The sequence below is a fragment of the Choloepus didactylus genome, chromosome 6, assembly GCF_015220235.1.
Source record: "Choloepus didactylus isolate mChoDid1 chromosome 6, mChoDid1.pri, whole genome shotgun sequence".
Taxonomy (NCBI): Eukaryota; Metazoa; Chordata; class Mammalia; order Pilosa; family Megalonychidae; genus Choloepus; species Choloepus didactylus.
This window is the reverse complement of record NC_051312.1, coordinates 81,693,588-81,715,640: the sequence shown is the minus strand read 5'-3', so window position 1 is coordinate 81,715,640 and position 22,053 is coordinate 81,693,588. Positions and strand designations below refer to the sequence as shown.

At 36.1% G+C, this 22,053-nt stretch overlaps 1 pseudogene; it reads left to right on the top strand.

The window, feature by feature from the left end:
* Positions 1–990: 990 nt before the first annotated feature.
* Positions 991–1,924, top strand: LOC119535772 (annotated as a pseudogene).
* Positions 1,925–22,053: the final 20,129 nt, after the last annotated feature.

Genomic DNA, 22,053 nt, shown 5'->3' with positions numbered 1-22,053 from the left:
TTAAAGATTTTAAAATATAATTCATATAAAATGAAATTCACTCATTTTAACAGTAGGATGTCATGACTTTTTAAAAATTTTAAAATCATGTAATAACCATATCAGCCATGATATAGAACATTTTCATGTCCAGAAAGTTTACCCCTGACAGTTTGTAGTCAATCTCCTTGATCCTCTTCCCCATCACTCAATGCCTGGAAACATCTGATCTGCTTTTTATCACTATGACTTTGTCTTTTTCAAATGTCACATAAATGGAATCATACAGTATTTGGTCTTTTGTATTTCTTTTCACTTATATTACTGATAGACACTGTTGCCTCTATCAGTAATTTGTTCTATTTTACTTTTAAATTTTATGGATATGCCAGTTTCTTTATCCACTGAAGAGTGTATGTATGTTTGGTTTATTTCCAGTTTTGTTTTTTTTTTTTTTTGCTAATATAAATAAAGCTCCTATAAATAATAAGAATAATTGTATACAAGTGTTTGTATAGACAGATGTTTTCATTTCTCATGAGTAAATTATTAGAAATGGAATTACTAGGTAATATGTTATATGTATAGGTGCCAGTTTAACCTTCTAAGAAACTGTCAACCTGTTTTCCAAAGAGACTGTACCATTTTGCATTCCATCAGCAATGCATACTTCCAGTTGACCCACATCCTCACTAGCACATGGTATTTTCAGTTATTTTAATTCTAGCCATTCTAATGGTATCTTACTGTAGTATCATTTGCATTTCCTAATATATAATGATGTTGAACATCTTTTCATGCATTTAGTTGCCATTCATATATCAAAAGAAAGAAATAATTCTGAAGCTAAAAATATTAGATAAATTTTGAGTACTCCATACCTTACTTTTATAGCTCCATGTATAACCAATATTTTAACTTTTTCTTTGGCTTTTCAACTTTCTTGACATGTGGTTTCTTTAATATAGGGCTGCAAGCACCCTGAAACTGTAGTCCTACCTGCATCTCACCATGACAGCTTTTAATGACACTGCTTCTAATTGGCCCATCTTCTCCTTCATTGGTATCCCTGGACTGGAGGCAGCACAGATATGGGTCTCCATCTCCTTCTGTCTCCTGTACCTGGTGGCCCTTGTGGGTAATGTTCTTCTCCTTATCCTAGTGAAAGCAGAAAAGAGTCTTCATGAACCCCAGTTCTATTTTTTTGCCATGCTCGCCTACACTGACCTAGGTCTTTCATTGTCCACAATTCCTAGTGTCTTGGCTATCTTCTGGTTTGATATCCATCATGTTGGTCTGGATGCTTGCCTGACCCAAATGTTCTTCATCCATACCCTTTCCTCAGTAGAACCTGGGGTCCTGGTGGCCATGGCTTTTAATTACTTAGTAGCTATCTGTGTGCCATTGAACTACACGAGGATCCTGACACATTATACTGTTGTCTGCCTTAGTGGAGCCGCCCTCATATGAGGTGTCACACTGATGGCCCCTCTGCCTTTTTTCCTCAGGATCTTTCCTTTCTGTGGGGCAAATATCCTCTCTCATTCTTACTGCTATTATCCAGATGTGCTGAACCTGGCCTGTGGAGATGTCACTTTCAGCAGTGCCTATGGATTGGTTTTTGTACTCTGTACATTTGCATTGGATGTTGTCTTCATCCTAGTTTCTTACGTGAAGATCTTGGGCACTGTTATGAAGTTGGGGAGCCAGGACAGAAACTGGGGATCACTGTGCACAGTGCTTGTGTTTTACATGCCCCTCATCAGCCTGGCAGTGCTGCATTGTTATTCCAGGGACACTTCCCCAATTCTACATACAACTATGAGCAATGCCTACCTCCTTATGACACCACAACTCAACCCTCTTGTCTACAGTCAAATCCAGGCAGATCCAGGCTGCCCTGTGTAAGCAATTTTTGGTGCAATGTGTCACTGCTGGGAAATGAGATTTTCTGTGGATCAGAAGGAGCAACCAATTAGTAAATGTTATTCAGAGTCTACTATGTGCCAAGTATTATGTTAGGCAACATGAATTTAAAAATGAGAAAATGCAAAGTTCTTTTCCCCAAGAAGCACATCAGCTAAATAAGGAAGTGAATGGAGGGGACAGACTAGTCAAATAAATGGTTAATATCTGTGGTCAAGAATAAGAACTCTATTATAGTGATTAAGGTGTGATGGCTATAGGAACCCATGCTCCATGTATTTTGTGTGTGATTGGATGAGAATCATGTTGCTAAAGCTGCTAAATTAAGGGGTGTAGCTCTGGACTGTACAAGATTAAGGAGGAATGAATATTTCACCTGATTCTTAATTGCCCTCATGGCTAAGTTGAGGTATTAAACATCAAAAATTGATGATAAATTTTTGACTATATGTTTGATATTTCTATTTTTTATAGTTGGTTATTGGTTAAAGTTCTGAATGTTCTAGCCATTAACAAAAAACTGTCTGAGAAGAAATAATCTAAAAGGGTCTGGAAATATTTATTTTCTGCTCACTTCATTATTTTATTTAAAATTTATATGTTATTCAGATTTTGTTTTGTTAATCCATTCCATATTGAGAATAGGTAGGGTCTTTTCCTGGTTTCAGAAATAAAGATGCATCTTCCTTCTCTAAAATTTGCAGAGAGGAAAAATGAGTTAGTTCATTCTCTTATGGGGTGAACTCTTTTCAACTTACAGTCATAAGCAATTGAAGAATTGGCCTGCTGGGATCAGGGTAGAAGCCAAGCAGATTTAATCACCCATTGCAATAAATAAGCATGTGGTATCCTTCACAAGAATTCAAAGCTACTTTGAGAAAGTCTGGGATGGATTCCTAAATGATAGCTCAAGTAATCAATGAAAAATATTTTTAATGTCTGTTTGACATATTTACTATTCACATATCTTGCATTCTACTAATGACACTCAGCTAGTATTTGTGGAACAGAAGCAAACCCACAATGGAATATAATTAGTGAAATTATGGGGCTTAGTGAGAGGTTCCATATGAATGCAGAGGAAAGAAAGCCAGTGAGAGCTGGGTTTGTTAGGAATAGTTTCCTGGGAAAGTTAGAAAGGACTATGGGGAGGAAAACTAGAAGCTTGAAGTTATCTAAATTCCCAAAGCATTCATCTAACCATGATCTCTTAAATAGTAATGGTATGCATGAGTTCAAAAAAAAAAAAGTGATCTTTGCCCTTAGTAAAAGATTATGAAGAGTAATGATCCTCATTAAAATTACACACACACACACACACACACACACACACACATATAGGACTAATAAAATGTTTCAGCATCTTTCAAGGTCCAATTTAATCTTTTTCCTTATAGTAACTTTTTCCATTCAGAAGCCTCTTAACTCCATCTTTCTAAAGCATGTATATAGAGAAATGTGGGCCATGGCTCAGAAATTTAACCAATTTTGTGAAGACAGCCAACACTTTCCCTTTTGGGGAACTACTCACTTTTCTGTGTGGTTTGATGGTACAAACAATTTCAATATTGTAATACATCTCTCTTCTCAGATTTCAGCCACAGAGATTGACAATTGAATAGATAATTGTCTTCCCCTGGAATTTTTATACTGGAGCTAGTGAAAGAGTTTGCTTCTAGGACTGTAACTTTGGAAGGATATTAAACTACTTGTGATAATCAGGTTCCCTGGCTATGTGGAGGAAGCTCACATGTATTAGGAAAAAATGAGTACAAAACAAAAATTGAAACAGATATGAAATGCTTCTTCAGAAAGAGAGAGAGAACAATGTTACACTGTTGAGTCATTAGACTAGGGGTGTCTGACATCCCTCCTTTGATCCTGGAACATATCCTGGTAACCCTCTCTGGCCTGTACACCCAATAAATTCCATATTTTACATAACCTTTTTTGGTTTGAATTTCTTTACTTGTGAATGAAATAATGGGCATCTAGTATGAAGTGTCTGAGCTATTTATTTGATTTTGTGTTATATTCTTGCAAATTTATTCTTATCTTATCATCTTCAATAGATAAGTCCTTAATGAATGGCATCTTTTGTCTGAGTCATCTGTACCCAATGTTTGGTCCATGGTTAATTCACAAAATGTGTTTAAAGGTGGAGAAGAAGAAGGGACAGAGGAAATATGTGAGGAACAAAGAGCAAAGGAACAGAAGTTAGAAGAAGTTTATATGGTTACTAAATCAATAATGATTCATGAATTAATGTCTAGATGCCTTGATTAAAAGGAGATGGAGTAATGAATGTAGTGTTTGGCTCCATCCTATGGCAATTAATTTGGAGGCATCATAAGCATGTGTAAAGTATTAGATGTCTATCACTGATGTGCAATGACAATATGGACAGGAAAATATGATGTATACATCAGGTGAGTGAATCTCCCTGGCAACGTGGAATATGACTCCCGGGGAGGAATGTAGACCCGGCATCGTGGGACGGAGAACATCTTCTTGACCAAAAGCGGGATGTGAAAGGAAATGAAATAAGCTTCAGTGGCAGAGAGATTCCAAAACGAGCTGAGAGATCACTCTGGTTGGCACTCTTACGCACACTTTAGACAACCCTTTTTAGGTTCTAAAGAATTGGGGTAGCTGGTGGTGGATACCTGAAACTATCAAACTACAACCCAGAACCCATGAATCTCGAAGACAGTTGTATAAAAATGTAGCTTATGAGGGGTGACAATGGGATTGGGAAAGCCATAAGGACCAAACTCCACTTTGTCTAGTTTAGGGATGGATGTGTAGGGGAAGGAAACAAACAGACAAAGGTACCCAGTGTTCTTTTTTACTTCAATTGCTCTTTTTCACTCTAATTATTATTCTTGTTATTTTTGTGTGTGTGCTAATGAAGGTGTCAGGGATTGATTTAGGTGATGAATGTACAACTATGTAATGGTACTGTAAACAATCAAAAGTACAATTTGTTTTGTATGACTGCGTGGTATGTGAATATATCTCAATAAAATGATGATTAAAAAAATATGATGTATACAATTTCAAATTAGGCAAACCTTGTCTGAAACCTTCTGCACATTTTAAAATACATACTTTTTAGGGGAAACTATATAGTGAGGAAACTCTAAATATATCTATGAACTAGAGAACAATAATGTTATTTTCTGGTCACCTTTAATATCCCCATCTGAATGTTAGAAGAATTTATTCTTTTGTATTTATCTTTAAATCCCGACTTGGCCTTTAACTTCTACCATTCTTCTAGATTTACATAATAATGGTTAATACTTATTGAACAGTTACTATGTGCAAGGCATGGTTGTAAACCCATTCCAGAAACTATCATATAATGTAATTATTATAAATTATTACATCCATAGAAAGTAAATACCATTATTAACTCAATTTCACTGCTGAGAATACTGAAGTATAAAGAGACTATGTTACTATTTTCCCTGAATGGTGTAGTTGATAAGTTACAAAGTCCTTATTTTAGTATAATTGGTACATGCTTATCTTTAGCTAAATGTAAAATCCTAATTTATACTACCTGAGGAACTCAAGTACACATTACATAGAGGGGCAAATTTCAGGCATACTGCTTTTTTATATTTTTGTTTTAATATCTCATTGAATTTTTATTTTATATGAAACTTAGATCAGGATGACTGCAGAATAAGAATGGTAAAATACAAATGGATTTAAATAAAAATTGGGAAAAATATACCCTCTATTCCCCCATTTAGAATATTTCTTCCTACAATAACTCTAAAGTCTCAAAGATGATAAATATCTGTATAACAATATTAATATTTGATTTTAATCAGATTTGGGCCATTATATATACATATACATACATATATATTATCCATATTATCTTATAGAAAATATTTTTTGGACTAATTGGATTGAAATGGGAGGCTGTAAGGTAAATTATATGAACTCTAAGAATGAAAAACCTAAAGTGAAGTTGCAAAAGGTTTTAAAAATCTCTTTCCAGGCATAATGTTTAAAACTAGAATGTAATCTCACGTGTCCAGAAAGGTTGCAGTGAAAAGATGCACAGATGTAACAAAGGGAATACTTCAGTACACAGGAAATGAATGCATATTCCTCCTTTTTATCACCACTCTGCTTACTTTTTAATCAGTTCCTCAGAGTCCTCACTTTGTTCTTTTATCCAGCATCATGTACACTGTCTTCACAGTGCATTTACTAATCTGTTTTATTTTCACACTATACACTAATGGGGTGAGGACAGGTGTGAGAAAAAAATTATTTGGCATGGTGGCTTGAGGGAGAGGAGAACAGTGGATCAGCGTTAAGGCAACAAGTGGGATATAGAAAATGAGGACAGTTAAAATATGGGAGATTGAAATGTTAAGTGCTCTCAGCCAGCCCTGCCTGGAAGCAATGTCCCAAGACTGCTTCCCAAGATCAGAGCATAGGACTGATCAGGAAATATAGAGTCAACCTCAGAGGAGCAGAGAACCAAGGCCAGCCCATAGATGATGTTCACACAAATAGACCCACACACTAGCTTAATCACATCAGGGCAGAAACTGAATGAGTGGGACAGAATGATGTTCTTAGAGAAAGAATATTGTTTGAGCAGATTGGCAAGCAGGTCATCAGGGCCATTCCCTGGGCCACAGCAGCCAACCCCATCTGAATAAGGTGGAAGATGGTCAAGTCCACCATGTAGCACAGTGGGTTGTCTATGACAACAAAGCAGTCAAAGGACATGGCCAGCAGGATGGCTGACTCCAAGAAAGAGGTGTGGATGAAGAACAGCCAGGAAGCCATGGAACTCAATCTCTTGTTAATAGAGAAGGAAAACATTGTGTACAGTGGGCAGTGTGGATGCTGACCTGCCTCTGTCAGTGACTGTCAACATGGGCAGGAATACATATTGGGGCTCATTATGTGAGTGCACTATGTGAGCAAAGATGCTGTTCCCCAGGACGACAAGCACATAGGTGATGCTCAATGGGATGGAGATGCGGACGTGAGCATCTTCCTGTCCTAGATTGCCTAACAGAAGGAAGAAGGGCTGCTCATAGTAGGTTCCATTGAAAATAGACATGATAGAAAAACCTAGAAAAGAGAACATGTATAGGAAAGTCAAGTCCTAAGATTCTTTCATCATTTAGTCATTTTAAAATAGTGAGAAGCAAGGAGAAAGAGAGAAAGTAGGTAGCACATCGAGAACACTGCAAGTAGAGTAGAAGGTACACAGATCTGAACCCTGGGCTATGCAATATGTATACGCACTCTTTCTTTGCTGCTGGGATGATTAGAAGGACCAGAGTTGAGGTTAGAGCAAGGGAACCAAACAAATGCAAGGTAACTAGGAACAACATTCACATTTGCTCTATCAGACATATAGCATCATAGCTCTAACTTGCCAGTAAGACTGCTGGACACCAATGGGTTTTGCCTGCATTTTTTTTATGTGTGTACAGAGAATACGTGGCACCAGAATGATACCATAATTGATGTCATGAATGGGTGGCTGATTTAAGTATAACAGATTGTTATCTCAGGCATGGCATGATCATAATTTATGACTTGTTTTTTTCATATTGTTTTGTCTATAAATGATAATATTGTTTATTCTATCACATAACGCATGTATAGTATCTTTAATATGTGCTACAGTTTGCCAAATTACCTACTCTCCATACTTAACTGTCTCGGAAGCTACTTACTTGCTCTTTATATCTATTCTTAACAAATGACATTCATTCTGCACATAGCTCAGAAAATATTGGTTCATTCACTACCTATACTTAATGCATCCTGTGGGTTTCATCTACCTCATTTACTTTTCTTGTATTCTGAAGAAGAATTGACTATTCAATATAATACAGCAAACACACATTACTATTGTGAGGGATGCAAAGTTTACTCACATATGGTTTCTACCCACATATCCAGACATATGGCAGTGCTTGGTGAGGGTTGTATACAAATAACAGAAAAGCAAATACAACTATTGTGATGCAATGATAGTGATATGAGATAGATCTCTGCATAAAATAGGACAAAATGAATGAACTGTAATTGTGTTCAGCAGACAGCAGTTGATAGAGGACATTTAATAACTCCCACATATGTGTTATACACAGAACACCCTACTACCTTCACACATTTCTGATATGATAATAGCCATGAGAATTCTTTCATAAAACTCTGGAAAGATGTATTTCAGTAAAAAACAACAGCACCTTCTCATCAAGTTGCTTTGTAGGATTAACTATCACCTGCAGGCAACCCCTAACAACTGGAGCCATTGCCTGTTTTTAACCTCCAAATAAGCATTTATCCCCATTACTTTAGAGGATATGTGGAATAGAGTCCTCTGTCATTTCAGGAATGAAATGATGGCAGCCCAGTAAAGAGAAGTGGCTTTTTCAACTGTTGGTGGCTAAGAACTGCTCTCAACCTATATTTCCTAAACTAACATAGGTTATTTATATTACATTATTCTTCTTGATTAACAAAGCAGATCATTCGAACAAAAGAAAAAAAAATTAAATGATTGATTTATACAAAACTGATAAAGAAGAAATAAATAGCAGCAACTGTTTGTAGCCACAAGACTCTGATTCAGCCGGTATTAGAATGTAAGCTTTCTGTTCCTACTACTTTCCTTTTTTAATGACATTCCTTTGTTAAATTATATGGAATGTATATACAAATGATAGACATATAGTGAAAGGGCAATAAATGAGGATTTAGGCATCTCAGAATAGTTCAAGGGGGAAGTGGAATGTGAGCTGGAAATTGGGGGATTAATAAACTTTAACATGAAGGGGAGAAAATGGGGATAATTCCAGGCTACCTGAATCATGAGAATAATGGTATGAACTTCAGAATATACCTTATTGGGGGAGAGTCCTACATGTACCCTCCTGAATGGAATGCAGATTTGTAAAATGGAAGAAAGGTAAAATAAGATGGAACAGTTAGTATGGTGACTCACTGGAGACCATAAGTACATGGACAGAAGTTCAAAAATGATGTACTGTATAGTCAAAAGGGAGAAGAGGATGTGGTTTAATGAAGAGTCTACCAAACATCAGAATGCAAACTCATTAGCATGAAAGGGAGCTGATTCCAGACAAACTACCTGGCAGCTCTTATAGTGATTAAGATGTCAAGTAATGAGAACCTAAGCAAGAGTGTATTGATATAGTAGGGGTCGGGGGGATATAGACAAGAACATTTTTAAGGAGGAAAAAAAATTAATTAACTTGATAGATAAGAAAAAGTCACCATCCCTCTCATTTTACACCAAGATTTTAATCCTGCTTTCCTGGCAGTAGAATAATATGAAAGGACAGGTCAGAGTGTCAACAGAAGCTAGGTTTTTGAAAGGAGTGGTAGGGAAAACATACATTTTAAAATAGTTTAATTTGCCATTATTATCTTTAATTGCCTTGTTATAACTATCAAACATTTTGCAGAATGCCTCATCATCCATCTTACTTTGGCTAAGCCACTTGCCACAACACTTACTTTGGCCTAGTTAATAAGCAATTTCCCAGCCCTGGTGCAAAAACTCACCCAGAGCTTAAACCTGCATCTGTGGCCACCACCCACACTCCTCACCCAAAACCTACAGCTGGTCCCAAATGATGAGCTAACCATCCCCATGGCCTTCAGACTTCCAGTCACTTCCCCTTTTTGTGCACATTTGCTTTAAAACTAACCAAACCTTGACAATTCCATGAAATGTACTAACCCCCACCCTTGAACCACAATAAAGGCCCTAGCCCATGGATCCCTCTCTGTGTGTCGTGTGTTCCCCACTTGCTGGTCGAGCCACCCAGACGATCATACTTCCTGTTGACCCTTCATGGCCCCCTTCCCTCTCTGGGCCTTGTAACAAACCATCTTTTCTCATGCATTATGGCCCCAGTTTCCCGTTTCACACCTGAGTGTCTCCCAGACTCAAACTTAAAATTCAACATAACTAATTTGAAACAGATCTGTAGATGTTACAGGCACTAGATTGCACATAGAGGTAGAAGTCAGTTTTGGCAAAGGGGATATCACTAATATGGAGCTGATAACTCTAATTCAGAATTCACAATGCCTATAATGGAAAGCACAAACAAGAGCAGCAGTGCTAATTAGTGATGCTTGGTAGAGATCCACATTAAGGAACTTGTAAGAGGGAAAGGAGGAATGAAACAGAGAATACATAGTAGGAAATTAGGAAAAAGAAAAAAAAAAAGATTTTGAACTTCCCAACTAACCAAGAACTGAGAAGTTTTCAGCAAAGTCAGTGCAAGTAAATAAATATTGTATACTTAAATCCCGCATGTTATACTTGGTGATTAGAAAGTCTGTTGGTAAAGGTGGTTTTAGGAGAATAGCATACCAGAAAGCAAGACTATAAAGGAGTTCATCTAGGGGTGAATGGATAGTGAGTAACTGATTGTGGAAAAATAAAAATTATACAATGTTACATTAGAAACAGTACTAGATTTTTTTACAAGATAAGAGAGATACAAAAGACAATTTGAAATAGAGTTTAAAAACGTAAGCTCTTGAGTCAGAAAGACTCACAACTGAATTCTGTTGTGTTTGTTTTGTTATGTTTTGGCTTTTCTTTGTTCTGTTTTGTTTTTTCCATGTACTAGTTTTGTGATCTTGAACCAGCTTCTTAATCCTTCTGCTGCTCAGTATCCTCTTCCATAAAATGGATGGATCAGTTGGACCCCATCACACTCCCCTAGCAGAAGACTTAGAACTAAAAATGACAGAATTAGAGTTGGAACTATTGGAAATAGGGAAGTGTAAAAAAAAAAAAAAAAGATAGGGCTTAGGAAGAAAGAGGGGAGCTGGGGGGTGGGGGAGAGTAAACATCTAACTTTCAAAGTGCTAATTCTGGAAAATCCTTTTGTTGTGTAATACAAGAAAGCAATACAGTATCAAAGTTACAAACCCATATTTTTTGTCACTGCACAACAATATACATGGAACTGCCTGCTCTTCTAATGGATACTTGTGTTTTCAGCAAATACAGAAATATCACATATTGTTTCTGGGGGAGCCTGACAAGACAGGACATACTCAGGTATGGAATCATATTTCTCCCAAGTCCGTTTAGGGCTGTGGAGCAGTGGTCCCTTTGATCACTCTTTGGAGGAGAGAAGGTCTTTACTGGTTGTTAAAAGAGGTGAATTACTTCATGGATTAGGCATAAGCAGCTAAATTACCTGATAATTCTCATCCTAATGTGGTATTTCCAAGTATCTCCACAAAAAAACTGCATTTGAGTTTCTGCTAGACTTTGAAAGAGAAGTAAAAGAGTACCATTATGAAGGGTCTGTGGAAACTGACATGGGACATTTGAGAATAAATTCTTAAAAAAGAATAGCTTATAGAGATGTTGTGGTCATAAATCATTTTTCCTATTTTGAACACTATAAAGCTATTTGGTGTTAAGTTATAAACACTGTTTGTTGAGGGGTATGATGTATTCCTGAATACTATTCATATGAACATGGTGCACATATTGAGAGGCCATAGTTGCAAGAAATGACTTATATGTAGCTTGTAAATAAACTGAAATATCAGGAGTAGTTAGTGTTATATCTGTGGTTAAACAAAAAATCATGCTGATGCTTCTCCTAAATATAGTTTGACCACATTCACTTTCATTCATATAGGTAAACACAACCCTAACTGAAGACTTCCTGCCCTGGCAATTGAAATGGGCTCAAAACTTATTTCTTTACATCCAGTCCTGTCCTGTTAAGCCCTTCTCCACACAGTACCCAGAGTGAGTTTTCTAAAATGAACATATGATCATATCATCCCCCTATTTAAAAATCTTTGGCAACATTCCAGGGTCCCTCACAACCTGGCCCTTACAAACATAGCCAGCCTCATTTCACCACTGTTTCAGCCACATTCCCTATTTTAGCAATCCAGATTTTCCTCTCAGTTTCTCTCTCTCACACACATAAAAGATCACTCTTGTGGTCTCCCCTCCAGCTGGAGTTCTCTTCCTTCTGCATTTCTCTGGATAACTCCTATTCAACACATACCTGTACTGACACCTGTGTGTGTTCCCCTGGTCTCTGTTAGAACACACACACAATTACAGGACTGGAAATTACTATTGGCATTGATTTTCTTTAAATCTAAATCTGTAGATTGTCAAGCAAGTTCAAAGCTGTATCTCAGTTCTATTATATACTGGCTTAGTAGATCCTTGTATCCCAGGTGTTTTCGAATGGAACAAAAACATGTGGGCATTTCCTGAAGACTGTTAGGATTGTACAAGTATAATTCAATCATACTTTCTCAATTTCTCATTTACCTGTCAGTAAATTTTAAAACAATAATCATATTTGTGTAGACTAAAATGTTTTCTTCTCTATGACAATGACTGCCTGATGCATGAGAACCTTGTTGAATTTAGGTTTATTCCTCAGAGATTTAGAAAACTGTTAAGAGATTTCTTCTTTTTGGAAACAAACAAAATTTCTTTCAAAACTGCTGGCTTTTTGCTCTACCTTGCAACAATTATTTTCTCAGTCACTCAGCTTGCATTTAGTTTTTCTTTCTCACAGTTAACAGCCATCCTTATCTTTGTCAAGCTCTCCTTGGAATCATGGATTACTACTTTATCTCTTATATTTCTCTTTCCTGGTTTTCACAATCACTATTCTGGAGAACATTATACAATAAATTTTTCTAAATATTTAGGAGTCAAACTTTCTTTATCTGTGTTTAACTGAAAATATATTTATTTTGCTCCCACACTTGGTTGATAGTTGAAATGCTTATGGAACTAGATTTAAAAAAATAAAAGTTCTTTATACCTTGGAGGCATTATTTTACTGTTTTCTAAGGCATAGATTTAATAATGAGAAGTGTAATGATTATCTGGTTCTTTCTGTTTTATGTTATTCCATTTTCTTTCCTTTGTTCTTTATTTTTTCTTAGTCAATACACATTAAGGATATTCCCTTTATCTACTGTGTTCTCAGATATCATGGTGATAGGTATGAATGTATTATCATTATCTTTGTTATGCCTTGTATCCCCTGGACAAGCAGCATCAGCATCACCTGGGAAGTTAACAGAAATATATGTTCTCAAGCCCCAACTCAGACTTACTGAATCAGAAACCCTATTGTTGAATCTCCAGGAACAGATGTTTTAGTAAGCCCTCCAGGCAATTTTGATGAAAGCCAACTTTTGGAAACACTTGTTTTACCGAATAAACTGTTGTTTCTTAAAGCACTATCTTTCCAAATCTTTCCATGAATATTAATTAATTTAAATTTCTTTTCCAGTATATGAATTTTCTTTATCTCAGAGTTAGTTGATATTCTTGCTCATGCATCACATGTTATTTCTAGATCTGAAAATGTTATCACTAATATTTATAACAATGAACTGTGCTTTACAGGTTTCTTCTGCTGTATTCATTTTATTTTATTATTAATTTTGATATGTCTCTCTCATGGATAGGATAGAATACGGATTTGGAACTCTGGCTATAAGGATTGGTCCAGTTGACAGATGTCTTCACTTGAGGGTGGTCTGATAGGAACTGGCTTGACTTTAGTTCATTATCTACTATGGATGAAAACTTTACTCCACCTGCAAGACTGACATAGACACTAATACTCCTAATCTTTTCTAAGTATTTTCAATATCTTTACTGAATATACCTCAGCATCCTCCCACCCCAAGATAAAGTTTTGGTGCCTGCATTTTGTGTTTCTTTACCTGGCTTGAGGCAGAGAATATGGGGAGACAGGAGAGTGGAAGAAATATGGTAAGCCAATTGATACAGACATTTAGTAAACAGAATTCTGAATACCCCAACCCTCTGATTCTGTAGTTTCCTCTTTGCTCACCAATTTTTGTGCTTGCTAATCTGCACTAGGGGCGTCTATAATATTCTGTGAAGCAGATATCTTATCTTTGAAAAGCAATTTCCTCATGCCTATTTCGGAATGTTCACTGCACACTTCATTTTATCTCATAATAGCTTTCATTCTCTTCTGTCCTAGAAATTTGTTGAACTTGCTCTTTCAATGGGTTCATGTTCACCTTTTAATTTAACCTTTTAGAATATGTTAACTCTCATTTTATTAGAATCTTGGAAAGGATGAGAAATAAGGGTTATCTAAAGCTATGGGAGGGATTAAGGAGAAATAAATACTTGTGTACACACAATTTTGTTGTTTTCATGATCTCTACAACTTCATTTAAAAAATCCTTTAGTGTTCTAGTATCTGGAGGTATAACACTTTATTTAACCAAGCCCATAGTTTTGTACAATTATATTACTTCTAATGTTTTCCTTAGTAAAAGAATATTGCAATACTTTCTTGCTGCTGAATTTTTTCACTTGTGGTATTGCTTAGTAAAGATGAAGTCGAAGTTCATGGTCCAATGATATACACAATTTAAAGCTTATAGTGATTTTTGTTCCTATTACACTAAATGGGAGGAGCCTCAACCAGCTCTTCTTTATCCATACCTTTTCCTCCAGTGACTGAAGAATCTTCCTCACTAAGACCCTTGACCATTTTGGAGCCATCAGCCACCCACTGTAAGAACTCAGCATCTTTTTACACCCATGGGTCGTCAAGATGTGATTGATGACTTTCCTCAGTGCTGTGACTCTCCTGGCCCCACTGCCCAGCCTGATAAGAAGCTGCCATTCTGCAAAGGCCAGACAACTTCTTCACCACAAGAACATCCTCTATGGACAGGCCTTAGTCCTTTGTTCCTCTGGATTCAACTCCTTTCTCATTACTCTCTCCTATGACTTTATTTTCCATGTTGTGCTGAGAGTTGCCTCCCAAAATTACAAGTTCAAGCTTCAAAGCCCTTAAAACTAGCCATCCTCACATTTTCATTGTCTTCATGGTGATGCTTATGCAGTACCTCTGACGTCTTACCTACAGAGATGGCAGACCTAGTTCTCTTGACACCTCCTATGTTCAGACATATTCTACAGTCTGAAAAACAAGCACTACTGTGCAGTCCTTTAAAAGACCTTCAGGAGTCATGGAAGTTGGAGGGCTCTTCTCTCCAATAGTGATTTACAAAGGAGTGTATGATTAAATTCTAATTCCAAAAATAAAATGGCAATAGATGGTACTATTACTCATAATTCTAATAACAATGATACTTTTAGGCATTCTGCTTAGCATTTGGCATGCTAATGTCAATTACTCCTCAAAAACATTTTTCTCATTTTGCAGATGTGGAAACTAGATCCCTGATATCTAATACCTAAGATCATAATTTATAGCTACATTAATAATATTTCATCACCATTTTGCAAAATAACATTTTCCATTTCAGGGAGATAAAGAACACTTATCTACTAAGTGATGGAGGCAGGATTCGAACTCCAGATAGTTTCTATAAGAATAAGTTCTATGTTCCATAAACTATTAGTATTCAGATAAGCCTCCTTCCATTCACGCCAACTTGGCCTAAGGCTTCACAATTCAGATGGGTGCTTTAATACCTAATTCAGATAATGATTTGATTAACTTTCACTTTTTAATATTTAATGAGCAACTCTAAATGAAGCCTGTAGGACTTCTCTAATTATCAGATGCTGCATTGTTAGATGATGATTCTTTGGATAAGGAATTAGAAATTTACAGGACCAAGATAACATTTTTCCCTTGTATTATTGGCTTATCCTGGCTCCATCCCTGTTCTCCAGGAGATGACTGTTAAATATCTTGTCTCTATAGTCTTTCAATTTGTACATTCCACATGGTTCTTTAAAACAAAACAAAACAAAAATATAAATGCCTATATCCCACATTGGTTTCCACTTAACATTTTATTTCACTATGTGATATTGCTACATAGTTTGGCAACTTTCTTTGTAGACCTTGGGTTTTGCAAATATTCAGAAAGACAGGGCATTAAGGGTAAAAGCTTTGAAGCAGTACAGATGTGAGTTTAAGTCCTAGTTCTACTACTAGCAGCTTTACTTGGCACTGTACTCTTCATGCATGTATAGCTTGATAATCAAAATATTATGTCTTTAAACAAGGCACATTTTGTTTCTTTCTAGAATCCAGTATTCAAAGGGAGTCTGACTTAAATGAAAACGAGGACAAACAAAATTAGGTTAAAATGATTTCAAGTAATTAAGTATAGCAAGATCGAATGATAATGTAGTTGCATATCTTAAAATATTTATGGACTGGACAAAATAAGCCTGCTTTACTGGAACTAATGTATCCATATATATTTATATGATAGTTCATATAACATATGGTGGTTTTGAAACCCAAGTGCAACTATATTTAATTTGGGTGATGGGCAAATTATTCAGTATCTTTTAACTTTGTTCTCCTAACCTTTAAAATGGAGCTTAGTAATAAAATTTACTTCATTTAGTTTATGAGAGGATAATTTTAGTAATTAAATAAAGGTTAAAGCTTGAGGTATTCAAGAACTGAATTTATTTTCCTCTTTTTAAGAATAAAGTGTTTTAAGGATATCACTCACTTGTACCATAGTTACATTTTAATGTGTCAAAACCACACTTTAAGACGTAGAGCATATTACCAATTGGACCCAGCCCAAACCAGCTTCCAGATATTCCTATTGAGAGAAAAATATCACAGATTTAAAAATAGGTGGGAATAATGCATCTGATTCCTCTGAAGCAGACCTAATTCTTGGCACCTTTATATCAAGGAATTAATCCTTTGAAGGGCCCAAACCTATCTGGAGTTAGGATATTGGATACTTGGCATTAAAATGCAAGGTCTAATAAAGTTCCTTCAGTCTAAAGCACTCAACTATTGAAGTGACAATGATGACTGAGAACATAATTTGTTTTTGCTCCAATTCTTAGAGAAATTTTATCCTCAGACCTCTTTCTATTCCTTGGTAATTTATATAATTATTTTTGCATCTATTTTATTTTCTGCCACATTTGCTGAAACTCTAAAAGAAGTTTCTTCCCCAACAAATTCATACCTACAAGTATTCAGGCATCTGGGAATATATGCACTTTTTCTTAGGTATTTCTTTTACCTGTAGAAATAAAGCATCAGATATTTAAGTAACCAATACAAACACAAAGTTTTTCAAAGAACTTACATGTACTACATTAATTTTTAAATTAATTTCTAAGTTGTTTGATGCTTCCTTTGTAATGATATGTTGACTCAAAAAAGAATACTCTTCAAAATGTGAGCAAGTGATACAATCATCAAAATGGATGTTGCTGTTATTTCTTAATTGTGCTAGAATAGTATCAAACATCAGTTAATGATTTTTGAACAAATTTTGAAATATCTCTATTTCACAATAGAAATAAACTTTATTAAATCATAAATATCCTATTCCTCAGCAGGTATCTTATAATAGCATATTTGGAGGAAAAGTTATTAACTCTCAAGTTCTTATCTTCCAAAGATGTGTAAGAAGATATATTATCTATGGTTGGTTGGATGAATTTATATTTAAATGTTTTGTTTAAAATACAGAGTTAAACAGGCAGAAACAGAAAATAGTGATATCATTACATTTTGATGTGGGACTGGTAGAGTGAAGAGAAGTAATAACTGAACTAGGAAAAATACAAATAGAAATTAATTAGTGATTCCTTCTGTGGAGAAGTGTTAGAGACAGGGAAGATCAGGGAAATGGACTATTTTTTTATGGTCTCAGCCAAAATTAGAACTTCTGTATTATTTTAAAACAATGTGCATGTAAACAAATAAAATTACTATGTTTATATAGATGTAATTATCATCGAACATTAGATGCCACCTAAATCACAGTTCATGTATTTCCATCCAGTGGTGTGTAGACCTATGCTTGTTCAGTATTCCAAATACATAACTTTGAAACTCAGCACCTGTTACATCCAACCACATTTTTTTCATGGCATGGTTGGTAATTCTTTTTCTTCAAATCATGACCTCTTATCTGAGGGACTGAGTTAACTCATCTCAAGAAAAAAAAAAAGGTGTGTTACATAATGAGCTGGGGAAACCAACCACAACATGCAGACTGCCCACTCTCACAGGCACTCAACACATTGCTTCCACCACACTAAGACAAAACATTCCCTTATAAACACAGAATTCTCATCTATACAACACTCTATGCAGTTCATTTTAATATGGACCAGTACATATACTACAGGCTCACATATGTACATATAACCACTTTTCCTCCCTTTGTTTCAACTGACTTCCAAAATATCTTATTTCATTCTCCTTTCCTATATCTTCATTTTACCCTTCTATGTTAGCACTGACCCAGTCCCTGTCAACACCACCAGGATCAATACCTTCAACACCACTGAGACCACCAATATGAAATTCCAGTAACTACACATTCCAGACTACTGCCTATTCCATGTTTTAATATCTCTTATACCAATCTTTCTGACCCTTTCCAGTGAGAAAGACTTTTGTTTCAACTAATTTAGATATTTTTCTACTCTCTTGCCACTTTATTCAAATAGATTCCTTATATGACTAAATATGACTTTCTCATTCCCACCTCAAAGTATTTACATACGTTCTAGGTATATTTTCAACCTTGGTCATTAAATCCATTGTTTTAACACCAGTTTATATCCAGCATTCTAAAAAAGGCTTCCCATAACCCCCATAACTTACTATAACAAGAACCCCTGTAGCCATTAAATGCCTACAGAATGCAGGGTCATTCTTTTTTTTTCCCCCCTACTCTTGGCATTTACCACAAATAGTTTCATATTACCTCCCAACTCTTAACTCTTACCTACATGAGTTCCCCTTACCTACCTTGATTTCAAATGTCTTTAAGATTTAGACTGCATCTTTCACATCACTCAGTAAGGATAATCTGACACTTTCACATAGTAAATTCTGTTAAAAAAATAACATATTTTCCAAATTTAATAGTATGATTATACAAATACCTCTTTTGTCATTACTATTTTATCAGTGATTTATAAACCATTAATATCATATTTTTGTTCTTTTATTGTTCAATTTGACTCAGATTTGTGGCTTCTGCATCCTTTTGATATATGTCCATCATTCTTTGATTATTTGCTTTCTGATGCAGCAAATGTTCCATGTATATTTTTCACTTTCCCTAAATTAGACCATTTTCTCAAAAGACACTGGTTATTTTTCAAAGAGAATAACATGGAAAAAACCAATCTGGTTACTAGTAGGCTCCTTACTATTGAGGTGTATCACTGCTCTCAGAGCCTCTCATTGGACAGAGCTAGGAAATAAATAGAGAGAGTGATAACAGAAAATAGATGATAAGATAGATAGATTCACAGAAATTTACATCATTATACTTTCATATTTATCTATACATATTGAAAATCATGAGTGCAGACATATGTCACCTAGTCTAATCTTACACAAAAGGTTCATTTTAATTTTCTTCCCTTTCATATTTGTAATTCCCTTTTCTGTCAATGAAAAATCAGCACCAATTGGCTTTGATAACTTTTCTTATCTGTTCAGTCTCCTTGTATGTAAGCAGTTGTGCATTGCCAGTGTGCTCTTCTTGGTGCAGATTCCCTCCTTACTCAAGTTGGTCTCTGTCATCCTACATAGGGCTGTCCCACCATGTGGTGACTCCTCATCACACTTGGGTTCTTGCACTCCCTGTTAGGTGGCCATCTCCCCTAAAGGAAAACCCTCCTTGCCTCACACTTTCTTATACCTCACTTTGGGACCACCTTCACAGGTGTATGCCCTCCTTACTCTGCTCAGACTCTGCCTCTCTGCACTAGAACTCCCCTCCATTAAGAACATATTTAGAATCAAACTCTTCATGGAAAGGTGACACCCTCAGCTCCACTCCCACATGAGCATTCCATGAGTGAGTTGCTACAGTGGTGCGTCATGGGAACACAGGTTAAATGCACAACAGAAACTTTCTGCAAATGGTCCCTTTAGTACTTGCACAGAATTGAGCTCAGATAGAGCAAATAATCTATTTTTCATTTACTCAGCACATATAGTCCAATAGAGCAGGGGAAGAAGTCTCCTGGGGGTGGAAAACTGCTCTTGTTCAGTGTCAGTAGATGGCAGCTCTGAAAGCCACTATTAGTGCTGGAGAAGAGAGACCAACCAATACTGTTTGAGTATGTTTTTTACCCACTTGGTGGTGGTGGTGGTGGTGGGGGGATTACATGGGTGTTTTAGTTTCCTAAGCTGTTGAAGTAAATATCATGAACTGGGTTGTGTTAAAGAATGGGAATTTATTTTCTCATGGTTTGAGGCCAGAAAAATGTTGAAATCAAGGCATCATCAAGGTGAAGCTTTCTCCCCAAGGACTGTGGTGTTCTGGGGCTGGCTGCTGGTGATCCTTGGTTCCTCTGTCACATGGCAAGACACGTGGTGGCATCTCTTGGTCTTTTCCTTCTCTTCAGCTTCTTGTTTCCTGTGTCTTTCTCTGTCTCTGTCTGAATTTCATTGCGCTAATATAGGACTCCAGTCATAGGATTAAGACCCATCCTGCTGAGGTGGGTCACATCTTAAGTGAAGTAGCCTCATAAAAGGTCCTACTTACAATGGGCTCAAACCCCCAGCAATGATTAAATTTAAGGACATGTTTTTCTGAGGTACATACAGCTTTATTAAATCACCACAGGGGATAGTGGCCCTGCCACTGAAAATTCTTGTTTTAATAAGCATCTGCAGCTGCTTGTTACTGGTTTCTGGGTTTAAGATATGGCCAAGCCTTTTCATGAGTGGTAATGTCTTCCCCATTCAGTGGAAGGACACACAATAGAAAGGAGGAGGAGCTAGCCAAAGACTGGAGGATGGCTGCTTAGAATGTGCTTGTGACTTCCCCAGAGAAGGAGGTAGGGTTGGTGAGGTCTGGACACTGGCTGCTTAACAAGTATCTGGGATTTCCCTAACAGCGTCCTCCTCATGCTGTCACAGGGACATGCTCCTCACAATTGTCAGAGTTCAAAACTGTGCTTTGGTTCATTGGCAGTGCCTCTCGTCCCCACCCAAACACCAACATGGTCGCCTACATTATTGTGCTTCATCTAATGGCATTAGAATTATATCTTTCAGGATGGGAAGGGAAACAAAAGGAAAGAAAGAATAGGAGGAAAAGATGAAGATTCAGCTCTGTTTAAATTAAATTCAGATTCTTTAAAATCACTGCCCATTTTTCTATTAGGTTGATTTTATTTGGAAAATCATTTTTATGCTATGGCAATTAATTTCTTATGTTATCTGTGTTAAAAATATATTCTGACCGTAACTTATTTAAAATTAAAATCTTTTTTTTTTCAGGTTACTTATAGCCAAGCATGAGCTTTCATGTATCTTTAGTAAGAAAATCTCTCTCATTTTAAAATTATGGCTTCTGATTTATATCATGAAGTGGAAAAGATTTCCAATACTTGTAAAACTATTGTCCATCACAGTATACTGCTTTTATAGTTAATTTTTTATATTCAGAACATTTATTATTATTGATAGCAAAAATCAATCAATAATTTCTATATGTCAAGCAGTGTAATAAGTTCTTGAGTTTGCTTTCTTATGAGATTATAGTGGGAGACCCAGTCTAAAGAAACAGACCAGCAGATAAAAGATAACTCTTTTTTAAAATGTTCCTCTAAGATTGAAGTTCATTTTTGCAAATGACATGATAGGGGACAAACTGATACTGCAGTCATGGACACACAAATCTGTGAGAGCCAATGATTTAATAAAATAAAACAGGAGTACAATATTGCCCAAAGTGAGTCTAGCAGGTTTGCACTCTAAGAGGAAAGAATCAGCCCCAGGATATTCAGAACATTTAGAAAATATAGAGTTCTACACAGAAGGAAGACCAATTAATGTGCCTTGTGGCTATGTAAGGGTTATTGTAGGGCCCATGGGATTCAGAATTACCTCCTTTCCTTGCTTAGGAGTCTCATTAAAGCAATCTATTAAATGCTCTAGATATATGGGTACTATGGTATTTGAAATTTCCTGTAAAATATACATCAAATATGTCAGAAAGAAATAGGGTAAATGTATAGAAAAGGAACTATTAATATAAAATTGGAGTCAGAAAAATATAACTGGTTGAAGATTCCAAGACAGAATAGTGCAGAGAATATAT